Source organism: Oncorhynchus nerka, linkage group LG19 (assembly GCF_034236695.1).
Source record: "Oncorhynchus nerka isolate Pitt River linkage group LG19, Oner_Uvic_2.0, whole genome shotgun sequence".
Taxonomy (NCBI): Eukaryota; Metazoa; Chordata; class Actinopteri; order Salmoniformes; family Salmonidae; genus Oncorhynchus; species Oncorhynchus nerka.
Genome location: NC_088414.1, coordinates 19,313,169 through 19,332,748, shown reverse-complemented (window position 1 = coordinate 19,332,748; position 19,580 = coordinate 19,313,169).

Below are 19,580 nucleotides of genomic sequence, written 5' to 3'. Positions count from 1 at the left end.
TAGCAGCCCTTCAAAAAGCTAACAAACACAAAAAGATTATTAATCTACAACAACTCAATCTGAAAATAATATCAGTGATACATCAGTATAAAGTAAAAAATGTGAAAGATCCTAGCCTAGCTATATTACATTATTTCCTCTAGGCTTCAGCTTTCTTGCTCTGTTTGAATGAGACTATATGGCTCGTTGTCCCTTACATGTGACTGCTCTGGTCCTGGGGGCGGAACGCAGCCTGGGAGACAGTACTGCCTGGCAGGCACTGTTCAGGCTTAAGTGAGTGCATTAACCCCACAGCGCATTAACCCCTCAGAAGCCTTTTTCCAATATGGCCGCCAAACAACTCAATGGGTCTTATTAGATACATTTTGCATGACCATACCTGTATGAAATATAATTGTAGCCCAATAATATCTTAAAATGTTTATAGTGATGTAGAATATACAACCAAATGAGCCAGGTGTGCCAGATTTATAAACTTTAAAATCCATCATTTTGAATTTGAAATCAAATGTTTTATATGAGGCAACACAGAATGTCACCTTTTATTTGAGGTTATTTCATACATGTCTGTTTAACCATTTAGAAAGGAAAGCACTTGATGTACACTACATGATCAAAAGTATTTGGACACCTGCTTGTCGAACTTCTCATTCCAATATCATGGACATTTATATGGAGTTGGTCCCCTCTTTGCTGCTATTACAGCCTCCACTCTTCTGGGAAGGTTTTCCACTAGATGTCGGAATGTTGCTGCAGCGACTTGCTTCCATTCAGCCACAAGAGCATTAGTGAGGTCGAGCACTGATGTTTGGCGATTAGGCCTGGCTCGCAGTCGGCGTTCCAATTCATCCCAAAGGTGTAGGGTTGTGGATCAGGAAAGGTCCTTCCCCAAACTGTTGCCACACAGTTTGAAACACAGAATAGTCTAGAATGTCATTGTATGATGTAGTGTTAAGATTTTCCTTCACTGGAACTAAGGGGCCTGAACCATGAAAAACAGCTCCAGACCATTATTCCTCTTCCACCAAACTTTACAGTTCGCACTATGCATTGGGGCAGGTAACGTTCTCCTGGCATCCGCCAAATCCAGATTTGTCCGTCGGACTGCCAGATGGTGAAGTGTGATTCCTCACTCCAGCAAATGCGTTTCCACTGCTCCAATGGTGGCGGGCTTTACACCACTCCAGCCAACGCTTGGCATTGCGCATGGTGATCTTAGGCTTGTGTGCAGATGCTCGGCCATGGAAACCCATTTCATGTGGAGCTCCCGACGAACACAGTTCTTGTGCTGACGTTGCGTCCAGAGGCAGTTTGGAAGTCGTAGTGAGTGTTGCAACCAAGGACAGGTGATTTATTTTGTGCTACGAACTTAAGCACTCAGCCTGTCCCATTCTGTAAGCTTGTGTGGCCTACCACTTCACGGCCTAGATGTTTCGACTTCACAATAACACCACTTACAGTTGACCGGGGAAGCTCTAGCAGGGCAGAAATCTGACAAACTGACTTGTTGGAAAGGTGGCATCCTATGACGGTGCTACTTTGAAAATCACTGAGCTCTTCAGTAAGGCCATCCTACTGCCAATGTTTGTCTATGGAGATTGCATGGCTGTGTGCTCGATTTTATACACCTGTCAGCAATGGGTGTGGCTGAAATAGTATAATCCACTAATTTGAAGGGGTGTCCACATACTTTGTAAATATAGTGTATCTAGTCCATTTGAAGGTGTCATAAGTTTTTGGACAAATTCATTTAAAGTGTATTACATGTAGTTAAAAGGTAGTATTTGGTCTCATATTGCCAGCACACATTGACTACATCAAGCTTTACAAACATTTTGGAGGCATTTGCTGCTCCTTTTGGTTGTGTTTTGGATTATGTTGTGCCCAATAGAAATTAACAGTAAATAATGGTTTGCGTCCTTTTTGAGGGACTTTATTGTAAAATAAGAATATCATATGTTTCAGAACACTTCTACATTAATGTGGATGCTACCATGACTATGAATATAAGTGAATTTGTCCAAATCCTTTTGACACTTTCACATCGGAGGACTAGATACTGTACATGAAGTGCATTCATTTCTAAATGTTAAAACAGATATGAACATACCCTGAAATAAAAGGGGACATTGTTTAGTCTACTGTCGCCTCATGTAAAACATTTGATCTCAAACCTAAAATGCTTGAGTATAGAGCCAAATTAAAAGTTGTAGCTTTCACTCTCCAAATAAATACGTACGGGAGTTTACATCATGAGATGGTGATAGCTATTGCATTTAATAGCCTAGCCATGCTGTTATTCATGCTGCATTTGTTGAGGAAACACCTGACATATCTGGCCAGCAAATATACCACTTTGGCGTCTTGTCTTGTGTTTCGAGCTGAAGAGCAGAAAAAAACAAAGATATGAATCAGATGGGTGAGAGCTCAGCCTCCTCGTCGTTATTGATCCCCTGCTCAGGGAACAAGCCAGAATTCATTTGTACTTTTTTTCCCTCCTCGTTCAATACCTCCTCCAGGCCTCCAAAGGACTCTCCCATGTAGCGTTACACTACACATTTGTGTTTACTAGCTAGACGGCTCATACAGTGAAGTGCTATCCACTTAGTTTAATCTATTTCAGTACAACACATTCCTAATCACAGCCAGCGTATCTCAGTGGCGTGAGCTAGATTAGAATGGAAACATGCATTACTGTAATGATTGCATCTAATGCCTGTGTCTAGACTCTGGTTAGTCTAGTTAAGGTGTGTTTGTGTGTTCCCTCCTCACACCCAAAAACACCTGCAGAGACAGTGGACATAAATCCTTGGACTCACTGCTATCAACAACTACTCTAATAATTGGAACGGAAGTGCTTTTCGTTTTGTTGTGTTTTGATAAATGTAGGGCATTAAAGCCACCTGTGTCTACAAATAAAGACATGGAACTTTGTGTTTCACTTAAGTCCTTGCAAGCATTACCATTTAGAAAAGCTTTGCTTTAGGTGGAGAAACCATCATGAATCATTTATCGTTTCAATAGTTTGATAGGCATGACCTACATAAATCTCGCAGACAAACACAACAGCGTAATGGCTGTGTTAGTTGGAAGGTAACACAGTGTGCAAAGCAGGCCCTGAAAAGGGTTGTAATCATGGCATAGTGACTGTGCTTTACGTGCCCAAAAAGAATACAGAAGAACACTATCTTCATTACTGATTGATTGATCATCACTAGGTGGTAAATCAACAAAAGCCTCAGCAGATTCCTCTATGAGCAGACGTGAGTTTCTCTTCCCTCCCGAGCCCAATACCTCTCTGGCATTTCCTGGAGTACAGGGTGTCTCACAGAAGAATAGATGGTCTGCATTATAATGAACACAGGCTGACACCAGCTCATCCATCATTCCACCCAAGAAAATTATAGCAGTCCAGCGAGAGAGAGAAAGAGAGCGAGAGAGAGAAAGAGAGCGATAGACAATTCGAGCCACTTCCCCAAGCACTGCTGTGGCTACAGGTCTCCTGATATCTCTGCAGGCTGTCGTCACCTTGTTGTTTTCTCGTATATTACCTACAAGGACCTGCCTGATTGTTTGGCCGTGTCAATTTATGACGGTGTAATATATTTTCATGTTCATCATACACAATTATGTTTGTAGTCGTTTCAGTATTTGTTCCATAATATTTGATGTGTTGTGACTGTTCTCCTTTTGTTGTATGTGCCGGGTCCCTGTTACCCTTCCTGGTTTATGTGGCACTGCTACTAATTAATATGATGCATGTCTGTGTTAGTGAGAAGAATGTAGCCCCCTCGCCAAGGTCCTATCTCCCCCTGCATGAGTCTACTGTGCCAAATATACTGTAATTCTCCCTAATCTGGCATTATTTTCCGGCATATGCCGCTTCCATGATTTTATGTGCTTTACACATGCCTCTGTAAAGCTCGAAAGCTTTGTCTTTGGGCACTGAAACACAAACTAATAACTCATTCACTGCTTTAGAAGAATATATTTTGGCCTTATTTTAGCGTTAGGGTTTGGTCCCCCTTGCGTTTGGCTTGCACCAACATACTGCATCAGAAAGAGTACTAGGCTGTGGTGTCGATGTGCTTCTCTGTGCTTTGGAGGGATAAGCTCAAAGGGCTTTGTAGGCTCTGTCATGTGATAGTTCATTCAAAACAGTATCAAGCATTATTACATGTCAATTTCAAGGACAACAACTATGTTAATCAAACTGGATGTTAGATATATTCCAGCAAAGAGAACTGCATAGACATGGCTTGAAGGCTCTGTCATATTTGACCCTTGATTATTTGAGGCAGAAATCAGTTACCTTTGTTAGGTGTTTTTCATTGACTTCATTAAAATATAACATACTGTCATAGTTTCAGGCTGATTGTCTCGCTTTATTTCTTCATATTTTAACTAGGCATGCATATTTCATATTCACAAAGAAATTGACAACTTCATCAATGTTTTTCCCTGAAGGCCTTAATTATTAATGTAATCCCTATTTGGCAGAAACGAAGAAAAGTAGTGAAATATGTTATGAAAATGGCTTAATTTCTTTCTCCAGGCTAGTTAAAAGTATTTAAGACTCCAACTGAAATTAAGAGCTGTTCCATAAAACCCCCAAACAGAATATTGACTTCAAAATTAAATGTGATTTGGTTGTTTATGTCAAGCATACTTTCTCCATTGACAAAAACAACCAAATAACCCAGAAGTATATACATGTACAGTACCAGTGAAAAGTTTGGACACACCTACTCATTCAAGGGGTTTTCTACATTGTAGAATAATAGTGAGGATATCAAAACTATGAAATAACACATACGGAATCACATAGTAACCAAAAAAGTGTTACATATTTCATATCTTAGATTATTCAATGTAGCCACCCTTTGCCTTGATGACAACTTTGCACACTCTTGGCATTCTCTCAAACCAGCTTCACGAGAAATTATTTTCCAACTGTCTTTAAGGAGATCCCACATAAGCTGAGCACTTGTTGGCTTCTTTTCCTTTCACTCTGCGGTCCAACTCATCCCAAACCATCTCAACTGGGTTGAGGTCGGGTGATTGTGGAGGCCAGGTCATCTGATGCTGCACTCCATCACTCTCCATTCTTGGTCAAATAGCCCTTACACAGCCTAGAGGTGTGTTTTGGGTCATTGTCCTGTTGAAAAACAAATGATAGTCCCACTAAGTGCAAACCAGATGGGATGGCGTATCTCTGCAGAATGCTATGGTAGCCATGCTGGTTAAGTGTACCTTGAATTCTAAATAAATCACTGACAGTGTCTCCAGCCAAGCACTCCCACACCATCACACCTATTCTTCCATGCTTCATGGTGGGAACCACACATGCGGAGTTCATCCGTTCACCTACTCTGCGTCTCTGAAAGACACAGCAGTTGGAACCAAAAATCTAAAATTTGGACTCATCAGACCAAAGGACAGATTTCTACTGGTCTAATGTCCACTACTCATGTTTCTCAAGTCTCTTCTTATTATTGGTGTCTTTTTTAATAGTGGTTTCTTTGCAGCAATTCGACCATGAAGGCCTAATTCACACAGTCTCCTCTGAACAGTTGTTGTTGAGATGTGTCTGTTACTTGAACTCTGTGATTAATTTATTGGGGCTGTAATCTGAGGTGCAATTAACTCTAATGAACTTATCCTCTGCAGCAGAGGTAACTCTGGGTCTTGCTTTCCTGTGGCGGTCTTCATGAGAGCCAGTTTCATCATAGTGCCTGATGATTTTTTCAACTGCACTTGAAGAAACTTTCAAAGTTCTTGAAATTTTCCAGATTGACTGACCTTCATGTCTTAAAGTAATGATGGACAGTAATTTCTCTTTGCTTATTTTAGCTGTTCTTGCCATAATATGGACTTGGTCTTTTACCAAATAGGGCTATCTTCTGTATACCACCCCTACCTTCTCACAACACAACTGATTGGCTCAAACACATTAAGGAGGAAATAAATTCAACAAATGAACTTTTAACAAGGCACACCTGTTAATTGAAATGCATTCCAGGCGACTGCCTCATGATGCTGGTTTAGAGAATGCCAAGAGTGTGTAAAGCTGTCATCAAGGCAAATGGTGGCTACTGGGTCACTACATGATTCCATATGTGTTATTTCATAGTTTTGATGTCTTCACTATTATTCTACAATGTTGGGGGCTCCCGAGTGGCACAGCGGTCTAAGGCATTGCATCTCAGTACTAGAGGCATCACTACAGACCCTGGTTCAATTCCAGGCTATATCACAGCCAGATGTGATTGGGAGTCCCTATTCAGCGCACAATTGGCCCAGTGCCGTCTGAGTTAGGGTTTGGCCAGGGTAAGTCGTCATTGTAAATAAGAATTGATTCTTAACTGACTTGCCTAGTTCATTTCTTTTCTTTTTTTACAAATGCAGAACATAGTAAAAAAAAATGAAGAAAACCCCTTGAATGAGTAGCTGTGTCCAAACTTTTGACTGGTAGGGTATTTTGGCAACGCTGTATCTATAATGATAATTCTCCTATTTAACAGAGATGAGATGGGATAACCAATGTATGTTTTGTAGTCAGTGATGTAGTGGTAACAAAAAAAATGGTGGGTTAACTTTGGTCGCTGGTATCGGTGAAAAAACTAACAATGCATTTTTCTTCAATGGATTTTTCGGCAAAAGATGGGTTACCTGTCAAGCAAAAAAAGTGGGCAAACTGCGTTTACCTGCATTTAACCTCTACTACACCACTGTTTGTAGTCGTACTGTATAACCACATCAGACATAGTGCAACATGAAAACGGCTGAATCCCCATCTCAAAGAGTAGGTACAATGATAACCATGGTTGTGCTGCTTTTATGTAGAGAGATTACCACAGATCGTGGGCCTTAAGTGAACGGGCAGCATTTCCACTTCGCTGCCCCTTATGATGTCACCTGAACTAAATCCAGCAGGAGTTCCTCATACATAATGTAACGCTTATGGCCAGCTCACTTTTTAACTTCTCCAGACACATTTAAAAAAAGAGAGCAACACTGAGACCTACAGAGCATTCCAGGCACATCATACTTTACAGCATAAAATCAACTATCACTATAGTATCACAAAACTCAATATCAATCTGTTACACTTTTCCCACCTTGGAATGAAGGCGAAATGGTTCTGTGATGGAGGCAATATGGTTAACCCTATCAGCCCAAGCCAGATTGACATTTGACCCTTTGTGTTGTTTTAACTCTAACCTCTGAGGGCATTTATTAAGCTAACACATATTGATCCACCTGTGTTTGAAGTATTACTCCTAGCACTTTGTCTATTTTTAGATTCTCTACAAAGCAGTTATTGGTTATATTCTTGGTTATTGATACAAACATATTTTCAAATTAAATGTACGGTATTGGACATTCTGTTCAAGACCATTGTTGTTGATGTACTGTATGTGTACATGTCCAGTCATTTCCAATTGCAACAAATGACTGTATGCTCACAATGACAGCAATTTTGATATACATGTACATATACCGTGCATTCGGAAAGTATTCAGACCCATTGAATTTTTCAACATTTTATTACATTACAGCCGTATTCTAAAATTGATTAAATTAATGTTTTTCCTCATCAATCCACACACAATGCGGATTGATGACAAAGCAAAAACAGGTTTGAAAATTTATAAAACAGAAATACCTTATTTACATAAGTATTCAGACCCTTTGCTATGAGACTCGAAATAGTGCTCAGGTACATCCTGTTTCCATTGATCATCCTTGAGAGGTTTCTACAACTTGATTGAAGTCTACCTGTGGTAAATTCAATGATTGGACATGATTTTTAAAGGCACACACCTGTCTATATAAGGTCCCACAGTTGACATTGCATGTCAGAGCAAAAACCAAGCCATGAGGTCAAAGGAAGTGTTCGTAGAGCTCCGAGAGAGGATTGTGTCGAGGCACAGATCTGGGGAAGGGAAGAAAACATTTCTGTAGCTTTAATGGTCCCCAAGAACACAGTGGCCTCCATCATTCTTAAATGGAAGAAGTTTGGAACCACCAAGACTCTTCCTAGAACTGGCCGCCCGGACAAACTGGTTAATCGGGGAAGAAGAGCCTTGGTCAGGGAGGTGACCAGGAACCCAATGGTCACTCTGACAGAACTCCAGAGTTCCTCTGTGGAGATGGGAGAACCTTCGAGAAGCACAACCATCTCTGCAGCACTCCACCAATCAGGCTTTTACGGTAGAATGGCCAGACGGAAGCCACTTCTCAGTAAAAGGCACATGACAGCCCACTTGGAGTTTGCCAAAAGGCACCTAAAGACTCTCAGACCATGAGAAACCAGATTCTCAGGTCTGATGGAACCAATATTGATCTCTTTGACCTGAATGCCAAGCGTCACGTCTGGAGGAAACGTGGCACCATCCCTCCGGTGAAGCATGGTGGTGGCAGCATCATGCTGTGGGGATGTTTTTCAGCGGCAGGGACTGAAAGACTAATCAAGATCAAGTGAAAGATGAACGGAGCAAAGTACAGAGAGATCCTGGATGAAAACCTGATCCTTCTCCTTCCAACTGGACAACGACCCTAAGCACACAGCCAAGACAAAGTAGGAGTGGCTTCAGGACAAGTCTTTGAATGTACAGCCAGAGCCAGGACTAGAACCCATTCCAACATCTCTGGAGAGACCTGAACATAGATGTGCAGCGACACTCCCCATCCAACCGACAGAGCTTGAGAAGATCTGCAGAGAAGAATGGGAGAAATTCTTCAAATACAGGTGTGCCAAGCTTGTAGCGTCATACCCAAGCAGACTCGAGGCTGTAATCACTGCCAAAGGGATATTTCAGTGTTTTATTTTTGAATAAATTTGCAAACATTTCTGTATAGATTGATGAGGGGGAAAAGTATTTAATACATTTTCGAATAAGACTGTAACCTAACAACATGTGGAAAAAGTCAAGGGGTCTGAATACTTTCCGAATACACTGTATATATAATTATACATTTTTTTGTCCGCTTGAATAAGCAATGTACCCTCAAAGCAGCCTTATCCAGTTGATGATTCTTGTTCGGTCACCATTTCAAAGATGTAACTGAAAGTGTATTAATTTAGATTTCTGGCATCATTTTTCAAATTTCCTTCCCCTATTTATTTTATGGTTTAATTGATATGCTCGGTTTCTTTTTGTTTGGTCTGAGGTAGAATCATTCATGAAAATCAATCTACACATACACTGCCACTGCTAACCAAATGTAGACTTTAGCTGACCTCAATAAATCCACCAGTGTGGATAAAACACTTGAATTATTGCCCTTAATGTGACCCGTCAATGAGCTTAACCATTTATAAATCTACCGTGACCAAAATGTTTTCTAACCTACTCCACTCCATAGAATTATTTAGTATCTTGTGTCAGGGTAGGTCTATGTGGTACTTGTAACATTCTGTAATGAACGTAGATCCGGGTTGGAGCGAGCAGTCGCATCCGCACTTCGGTCTGCACTTCGGTCTGCAGGTAGTATAACTTTTCATTACATTTCATTACATTTCATTATAGTACAACGGTTTGATTTGTCTAATCTTAGCAATTTCTTCTTAGCTAGCTACATAGCCGTCTTTGTATCAAAGATAATTGCGTAATTATCGTATTTCGTCGTCCTAACGTATCTGCCCAGCAGCTAGCCAGCTAGCTAACGCCCACCGTCTACATAGCTAGCTACATAGCCGTCTCTGTATCAAAGATAATTGTGTAGATAATTGTGTAGTCTAGAGCGATTTTCTAGGTTACCTAGCCAGCTATTGTCGTTCTTTTAACGCAACGTAACGTAATCAACACTGCTAGCTAGCTAGCCAGCTAGCCCCTGAATCAACAACGCAGCCAGCTATTTGTCGTCCTTAACGTAGGAGACACTGCTAGCTAGCCAACAGCTAGCCAACGTCTACCGATTAGAACTCAACAACCCGGTCGCATTCCGCCTCGCTCCACAGGTAGTATCACATTTTCATTTCATTTCATTACAGTACAACGGTTTGATTTGTTTGATCGTAGCTAGCTACATAGCTAGCTACATAGCCGTCTCTGTATCAAAGATAATTGTGTAGTCTAGAGCGATTTTCTAGGTTACCTAGCCAGCTATTGTTGTTCTTTTAACGCAACGTAACGTAATCAACACTGCTAGCTAGCCAGCTAGCCCCCGAATCAACAACGCAGCCACTGACAGCTAGCCTACAATGTCAACAACGCAGCCACTGCCAGCTAGCCTACTTCAGCAGTACTGTATCATTTTTAATCATTTTAGTCAATAAGATTCTTGCTACGTAAGCTCAACTTTCTGAACATTCGAGACGTGTAGTCCACTTGTCATTCCAATCTCCTTTGCATTAGCGTAGCCTCTTCTGTAGCCTGTCAACTATGTGTCTGTCTATCCCTGTTCTCTCATCTCTGCACAGACCATACAAACGCTCCACACCGCGTGGCCGCGGCCACCCTAATCTGGTGGTCCCAGCGCGCACGACCCACGTGGAGTTCCAGGTCTCCGGTAGCCTCTGGAACTGCCGATCTGCGGCCAACAAGGCAGAGTTCATCTCAGCCTATGTCTCCCTCCAGTCCCTCGACTTTTTGGCACTGACGGAAACATGGATCACCACAGATAACACTGCTACTCCTACTGCTCTCTCTTCGTCCGCCCACGTGTTCTCGCACACCCCGAGAGCTTCTGGTCAGCGGGGTGGTGGAACCAGGATCCTCATCTCTCCCAAGTGGTCATTCTCTCTTTCTCCCCTTACCCATCTGTCTATCGCCTCCTTTGAATTCCATGCTGTCACAGTTACCAGCCCTTTCAAGCTTAACATCCTTATCATTTATCACCCTCCGGGTTCCCTCGGAGAGTTCATCAATGAGCTTGATGCCTTGATAAGCTCCTTTCCTGAGGACGGCTCACCTCTCACAGTTCTGGGCGACTTTAACCTCCCCACGTCTACCTTTGACTCATTCCTCTCTGCCTCCTTCTTTCCACTCCTCTCCTCTTTTGACCTCTCCCTCTCACCTTCCCCCCTACTCACAAGGCAGGCAATACGCTCGACCTCATCTTTACTAGATGCTGTTCTTCCACTAACCTCATTGCAACTCCCCTCCAAGTCTCCGACCACTACCTTGTATCCTTTTCCCTCTCGCTCTCATCCAACACTTCCCACACTGCCCCTACTCGGATGGTATCGCGCCGTCCCAACCTTCGCTCTCTCTCCCCCGCTACTCTCTCCTCTTCCATCCTATCATCTCTTCCCTCTGCTCAAACCTTCTCCAACCTATCTCCTGATTCTGCCTCCTCAACCCTCCTCTCCTCCCTTTCTGCATCCTGACTCTCTATGTCCCCTATCCTCCAGGCCGGCTCGGTCCTCCCCTCCCGCTCCGTGGCTCGACGACTCATTGCTTGCTCACAGAACAGGGCTACGGGCAGCCGAGCGGAAATGGAGGAAAACTCGCCTCCCTGCGGACCTGGCATCCTTTCACTCCCTCCTCTCTACATTTTCCTCTTCTGTCGCTGCTGCTAAAGCCACTTTCTACCACTCTAAATTCCAAGCATCTGCCTCTAACCCTAGGAAGCTCTTTGCCACCTTCTCCTCCCTCCTGAATCCCCCTCCCCTCCCCCTCCTCCCCTCTCTGCAGATGACTTCGTCAACCATTTTGAAAAGAAGGTCGACGACATCCGATCCTCGTTTGCTAAGTCAAACGACACCGCTGGTTCTGCTCACACTGCCCTACCCTGTGCTCTGACCTCTTTCTCCCCTCTCTCTCCAGATGAAATCTCGCGTCTTGTGACGGCCGGCCGCCCAACAACCTGCCCGCTTGACCCTATCCCCTCCTCTCTTCTCCAGACCATTTCCGGAGACCTTCTCCCTTACCTCACCTCGCTCATCAACTCATCCCTGACCGCTGGCTACGTCCCTTCCGTCTTCAAGAGAGCGAGAGTTGCACCCCTTCTGAAAAAACCTACACTCGATCCCTCCGATGTCAACAACTACAGACCAGTATCCCTTCTTTCTTTTCTCTCCAAAACCCTTGAACGTGCCGTCCTTGGCCAGATCTCCCGCTATCTCTCTCAGAATGACCTTCTTGATCCAAATCAGTCAGGTTTCAAGACTAGTCATTCAACTGAGACTGCTCTTCTCTGTATCACGGAGGCGCTCCGCACTGCTAAAGCTAACTCTCTCTCCTCTGCTCTCATCCTTCTAGACCTATCGGCTGCCTTCGATACTGTGAACCATCAGATCCTCCTCTCCACCCTCTCCGAGTTGGGCATCTCCGGCGCGGCCCACGCTTGGATTGCGTCCTACCTGACAGGTCGCTCCTACCAGGTGGCGTGGCGAGAATCCGTCTCCTCACCACGTGCTCTCACCACTGGTGTCCCCCAGGGCTCTGTTCTAGGCCCTCTCCTATTCTCGCTATACACCAAGTCACTTGGCTCTGTCATAACCTCACATGGTCTCTCCTATCATTGCTATGCAGACGACACACAATTAATCTTCTCCTTTCCCCCTTCTGATGACCAGGTGGCGAATCGCATCTCTGCATGTCTGGCAGACATATCAGTGTGGATGACGGATCACCACCTCAAGCTGAACCTCGGCAAGGGAGCTGCTCTTCCTCCCGGGGAAGGACTGCCCGTTCCATGATCTCGCCATCACGGTTGACAACTCCACTGTGTCCTCCTCCCAGAGCGCTAAGAACCTTGGCGTGATCCTGGACAACACCCTGTCGTTCTCAACTAACATCAAGGCGGTGGCCCGTTCCTGTAGGTTCATGCTCTACAACATCCGCAGAGTACGACCCTGCCTCACACAGGAAGCGGCGCAGGTCCTAATCCAGGCACTTGTCATCTCCCGTCTGGATTACTGCAACTCGCTGTTGGCTGGGCTCCCTGCCTGTGCCATTAAACCCCTACAACTCATCCAGAACGCCGCAGCCCGTCTGGTGTTCAACCTTCCCAAGTTCTCTCACGTCACGCCGCTCCTCCGCTCTCTCCACTGGCTTCCAGTTGAAGCTCGCATCCGCTACAAGACCATGGTGCTTGCCTATGGAGCTGTGAGGGGAACAGCACCTCAGTACCTCCAGGCTCTGATCAGGCCCTACACCCAAACAAGGGCACTGCGTTCATCCACCTCTGGCCTGCTCGCCTCCCTACCACTGAGGAAGTACAGTTCCCGCTCAGCCCAGTCAAAACTGTTCGCTGCTCTGGCCCCCCAATGGTGGAACAAACTCCCTCACGACGCCAGGACAGCGGAGTCAATCACCACCTTCCGGAGACACCTGAAACCCCACCTCTTTAAGGAATACCTAGGATAGGATAAAGTAATCCTTCTCACCCCCCTTAAAAGATTTAGATGCACTATTGTAAAGTGGCTGCTCCACTGGATGTCATAAGGTGAATGCACCAATTTGTAAGTCGCTCTGGATAAGAGCGTCTGCTAAATGACTTAAATGTAAATGTAAATGTAATGTAAATATGAAATGCCAGCATCTCTGCTCTGTGTATATTCTTCGGTCGTTTTAGGTACGGTTGTTGATTCCTGGTCTACTCATGGGAGCAGGAGGGACCTTCATTTTCCCTACGAACAACAGAATTACACTTTGGGTAATTAATGTACAAAGAAAACATTCAAGTAACTGCCAAAATAAAATAAATACCAACATAAAGTGTCTTAATAGGGAATTGGGCCACAAGCCAGAACATCTTCAATACACCTTGGCATAGATTCTACCAGACGTCTGGAACTCTACTGAAGGGATGCCACACCATTCTTCCACAAGAAATTCCATAATTTGATGTTTTGTTGACAGTGGAAAACACCGTCTCAGACGCCATTCCAGAATCTCCCATAATAAGTGTTCAGTTAGGTTGAGATATGGTAACTAAGATGGCCATGGCCTACAGAGCCTTCAGAAAGTATTCACACCCCTTTCCCTTTTCCACATTTTGTTGTGTTACAGCCTGCATTTTAAATGGATTACATTTAGATTTTGTGTCACTGATCTACACACAATGTCCCATAATGTCAAAGTGGAATTTTGTTTGTAGAACATTCTCGAAAATGATAAAAATATGTAAACCTGAAATATCAATAAGTAATCAACCCCTTTCTTGTGGTTGCTTAAATAAGTTTAGGAGTACAAATGAGCTTAGCAAATCACATAGTAAGTTGAATGGACTCATTCAGTGTTCAATAATAGTGTTTAATATTATTTTTTAATAACTACCCCGTCTTTGTACCCCACACATATAACTATCTGTAAGGTAGTAAAAAAGAACACTAAGGTAACCTGCCTAAATGACTAACGACCCGTAGCACTCACATCTGTAGCCATGAAGTGCTTTGAAAGGCTGGTCATGGCTCAACACCATTATCCCAGAAACCCTAGACCTACTCCAATTTGCATACCACCCTAACAGATCCACAGTGCACACTGCCCTTTCCCAGCTGGACAAAAGGAACACTTATGTGAGAATGCTATTCATTGACTTCAGCTCAGCGTTCAACACCTTAGTGCCCTCAAAGCTCATCAATAAGCTAAGGACCCTGGGACTAAACACCTCCCTTTGCAACTGGATCCTGGACTACCTGACGGGCCACCACCAGGTGATAAGAGTAGGTAACAACACATCTGCCACGCTGATCCTCAACACAGGGGCCCCCCAGGGGTGCGTTCTCAGTCCCTTCCTGTACTCCCTGTTCACTCATGACTGCACGGCCAGGCACGACTCCAACACCATCAAGTTTGCCAATGACACAACAGTGTTGCTACTCTCTGTGGTTCTCATTTATGCATAGCTTGATCACCGACAATGACGAGACAGCCTCTCGGGAGGAGGTCAGAGACCTGGCCTTGTGGTGCCAGGACAACAACCTCTCCCTCAACGTGATCAATACAAAGGAGATTATTGTGGACCACAGTTGTGAAGAGGGCATGACAAAACCTATTCCCTCTCAGGAGACTGAAAAGATTTGGCATGGGTCCTCAGATCCTCAAAAGGTTCTACAGCTACATCATAGAGAGCATCCTGACTGGTTGCATCACTGCCTGGTACGGCAAAAGCTCGGCCTCTGACCGCAAGGCACTACAGAGGGTAATGCGTACGGCCCAGTACATCCCTGAGGCCAAGCTTCCTGCCATCCAGGACCTCTATACCAGGCAGTGTCAGAGGAAGGGCCTAAAAATTGTCAAAGACTCCAGCAACCCTAGTCATAGACTGTTCTCTCTGCTACCACACGGCAAGCGGTACCGGAGCGCCATGTCTTGGTCCAAGAGGCTTCCAAAGAGCTTCTACCCCCAAACCATAAGACTCCTGAACATCTAATCAAATGGCTTCCCAGACTATTTGCATTGTCCCCCCCTCCACCTCTTTTACACTGCTGCTGCTACTCTGTTGTTGTCATCTATGAATAGTCACTTTAATAACTCTACCTACATGTACATATTACCTCAATTACCTTGACTAAACTGTGCCCCCACACATTGACTCTGTACCGGTACCCCCCTGTATATAGTCTTGCTATTGCTATTTTACTGCTGCTAATTAATTACTTGTTACTTTTATTTCTTATTCATATATATTTTTTAACTGCATTGTTGGTTAGGGGCTCGTAAGTAAGCATTTCACTGTTGTATTCGGCGCAACGTGACTAATACAATTTGAATTGATTTGAAATGTCAAGCACAGATTCAACCACAAAGACCTGGGAGGGTTTCAATGCCTCACAAAGAAGTAACCGATTGGTAGATGTGTAAAAGAAAGAAAAAAAACAGATGCTGAATATCCCTTTGAGCATGGTGAAGTTATTATTTACATTTTAGATGGTGTATCAATACACCCAGTCACTACAAGATACATGCGTCCTCCCCAACTCCGTTGCCGGAGAGGAAGGAATCTGTTCAGGGATTTCACAATGAGGCCAATGGTGATTTTAAAACAGTTCCAGAGTTTAATGGCTGTGATAGGAGAAAACTGAGGATGGACCAACAACTTTGTAGTTACTCCACAATAATAACCTAAATGACAGAGTGAAAAGAAGGAAGCTTGTACAAAACCAAAATATTCCAAACCATGCATCCTGTTTGCAACAAGGCACTAACGTAATACTGCAAAGAATGTTGCAAAGAAATGAACTTTTTGTCTTGTATAAAAAGCATTATGTTTTGGGGAAATCCAACACATCATGAGTACCACTCTCATATTATCAAGCATGGTGGTGCTGCATTATGTTATGGGTATGCTTGTCACTGGCAAAGACTTGTTTTTCTGAAAGAAAAAAAAACAGGATACATCTGTCAGCACAGGCAAAATCCTATAAGAAAACCTGGTTTAGTCTGCTTTCCAACAGAATCTCAGACTCTCAACAGACTCTCCTTCCAGCAGGACAATAACCTAAAACCCAAGGCCAAATCTACATTGGAGTTATACCAGACAAGATTGAATGCTCCTGAGTAGCCTAGTTACAGTGTTGACTTAAATCGGCTTGAGAATCTATGGCAAGACTTGAAAATGGCTGTCTAGCAATGATTAACGATCAACATGACCGTTTTTAAAGATGGCCAAATATTGTACAATCCGGGTGTGCAAAGCTCTTAGAGACTTATCCCAAAAAGAATCACATCTGTAATTGCCACCAAAGGTGCTTCTCTACAAAGTGTTCCCTCAGGGGTGTGAATACTTACGTAAATTAGGTATTTCTTTATTTGCAAACATTTCTAAAAACATGTTTTCCCTTTTTCTTTATGGGGGAATTTTGTGTGGGTGGGTGGGTTTTGATTTTTGATTTTTGATTTATTCCGGCTGTAACACAACATGTGGAATAAGTCAGGGGGTATGAATACTTTCTGTTGGAATAAGTCAGGGGGTATGAATACTTTCTGAAGGCGCTGTGTGGTTTACGTTGTTTTCATGCTCACCAAACCATTCAGTGACCACTCGTGCCCTGTGGATGGGGGCATAGCCATGGTGGCCAAAATAAAGGCCTGCCCAGCATTTCTATACATGACCCTAAGGGATGTTCATTGCTTAATTAACTCAGGAACCACACCTGTGTGGAAGCACCTGCTGTCAATATAGTTTGTATTGACAGCAGTGTTTCCATTATTTTGACAGTTAACTGTAGTAACTACAGGTCATCAGTCAACATGATTGAGAGTCATTTTCATTCTACATGCCATATTCTATTTTTAACATAAGCATTAAGTACTCATAACTTTAGTGAAGAAAATAATCTGTGCAACTTTAGTGCCGCAAGTTTGTACAAAATTCTGTTTTAGTCATTTAGATATTAGGCTACTTAAGAAATAACATGAAGTATATAAAATTATAGCCAAAGTACCGAATAATTGTGTTGGCTTGTCATGTTTTTGACAGTTCCCTCTCTCATGCATTGTTATGAGTGGGACGACTGGGGTGTGGGGATGGGGTGGGAGCTAAAGGGGCGGGGGGGGGGGGGGGGGGGGCCTTCACTACCCAGGCCTTCACTACCCAGGCACAAATCAAAGAGGGATGTGACTATCGGAGTGACAGATGAACAATACTCCCCTTATCCCAGACCCTGTGAACACCCCCATCCATCACGTACGGGGAAATTACTTCAATTCATCAGCTCTGTTTCCTTCGGCCTCTAAATAACACCTGATATTGCTCAAGGGAGCCAGCCTCATAACATGTACAGTATGTGTATTTGATCTGGGTTTACTATCTGGGGGCGGTCCTCTCACAGCCCTGAATTAAAACCTTACTATCACACTGTGTACTGATACACCTCGCTCCAACCTGCCAATCAGAATATACTTCTGATTATGATCATTAAGAGGGGAATCTAGACCGTGGTGTGAAAATGGATTAGAGGGAATGAGAAACAGGTACTGATTGTTGGTTGGTGTCTGATGCTTTGCCATGAAAATGGTGCTATGCTTTTGTATACAGGTAACACCAACATAGTGTCTAAATAGTGCATTGGGTCACAGGGTCAGATTGGTCATCTGGCAATTCTGGAAAATGCCAGATGGGCTGAATCAGTTTCTTGTTGGGTGGGCAGCTCGAAATTGACACACACACAGATATATTTGTCACATAAAAAAATGTGACTTTGTGTGGTCATTTTTTTAAAATTATGATTATTACGCAAGTTCTCTGTTATACTAATCTATAATGAGCCTGATCAATGGGCAACAGCCAACCCCCCTACCAAGATGGGCCAGACCAGTTTTCTGATTGCCTGACAGCTCAGCCTAACTCACATTCAAAGTCAAACACGGCATCAGCAAAGAGACCTGCTCTGATTCTGTCAGTTACACAGCCAAACGGAAACAATGCCTATGTAGAAAGACACATTCTACATTGTCACCTTACTCAAAACGTCCTGTTTTAGACAGCTAAAACCATGATTTGGTCAAACAGTAAAGTGCATTATCCTCATGCAATGGAAGTGTCTGCTTCGCTGGGGCATGCTGCTGTGATGAGCGAGCCACTCTCCTCTCCCCCCATGCAAAATTACTTCTGGTCATATTACATTTCAAAATGTAATTGTGGGAAAAACAGCTTTAGAAGCTTTGTCCTTGATGAATCGATGGTCTCAGCTTTCTGTAGGTGTAATATATTGACAAGATTTGTGACAGATATTTAACTAGGCAAGTCAGGTAAGAACAAATTCTTATTTCCAATGACAGCCTAGGAACAGTGGGTTAACTGCCTGTTCAGGGGCAGAACGACACATTTGTACCTTGTCAGCTCGGGGGTTTGAACTTGCAACCGTCCGGTTACTAGTCCAACGCTCTAACCACTAGGCTACCCTGCTGCCCCCTCACTTGCATTGGATATGGAGGGGGTGGGGGAGGGTGCAAAATGCACACCAGCCACTGCGAGGGCAAAGGCCTATACTGTAGGTGTCAAGGGTAGTAGCCTACAATGTTTTTTTAGGACACATTTAATGGATGTAATTCATCTCTATTGACCAAAAAAGTAATCTGGAAATTCCAGAGCTCCATTTTAACAATGTATAGCAATTAGACTAATTGTCAACCCGAAATGTCAAGCACTAGAATAGGTTCAGTAAAACAGTGAGCTACAAAAGTATGACAATGTTTTGGGTCTGTACTCCAGCACTATGGATTTGAAATGCTACAACTAAGGTAAACTGCAGACTGAGCTTTAATTTGAGGGTGTCATCCATATCGGGTGAACAGTTTAGAAATTACGGCACTTTTTGTACATCTCCAGTGGTGTTTCACAATTGTATGTTTTAAACAAGCTGGTTAAAGAAAGAAAAAAATACCATGTTTTGTCAGTCTCTCTGGCACAGAAATGGTTGAGACGCTATGCTGTACTGCCAATGAGTCGGTACTACTGCCTGTCTAGGTAGGGTCAGGGTGTGTGTAGGGATGGGGTGTTTGCATGGCTGGTGGCCTGCCGAGGGGGGCTGAATTGTCCCAGTCCGGCCACCAGAACAGCAGTCCCATTTGCATGGGAAAGCATCATACACCAACAAACCAGCAGCCAGTTCTCATGTCTAGATTAATTTCAACTTCCGCTAACCCATTTTTTAGTGGACTAGATTCCCCTTAATT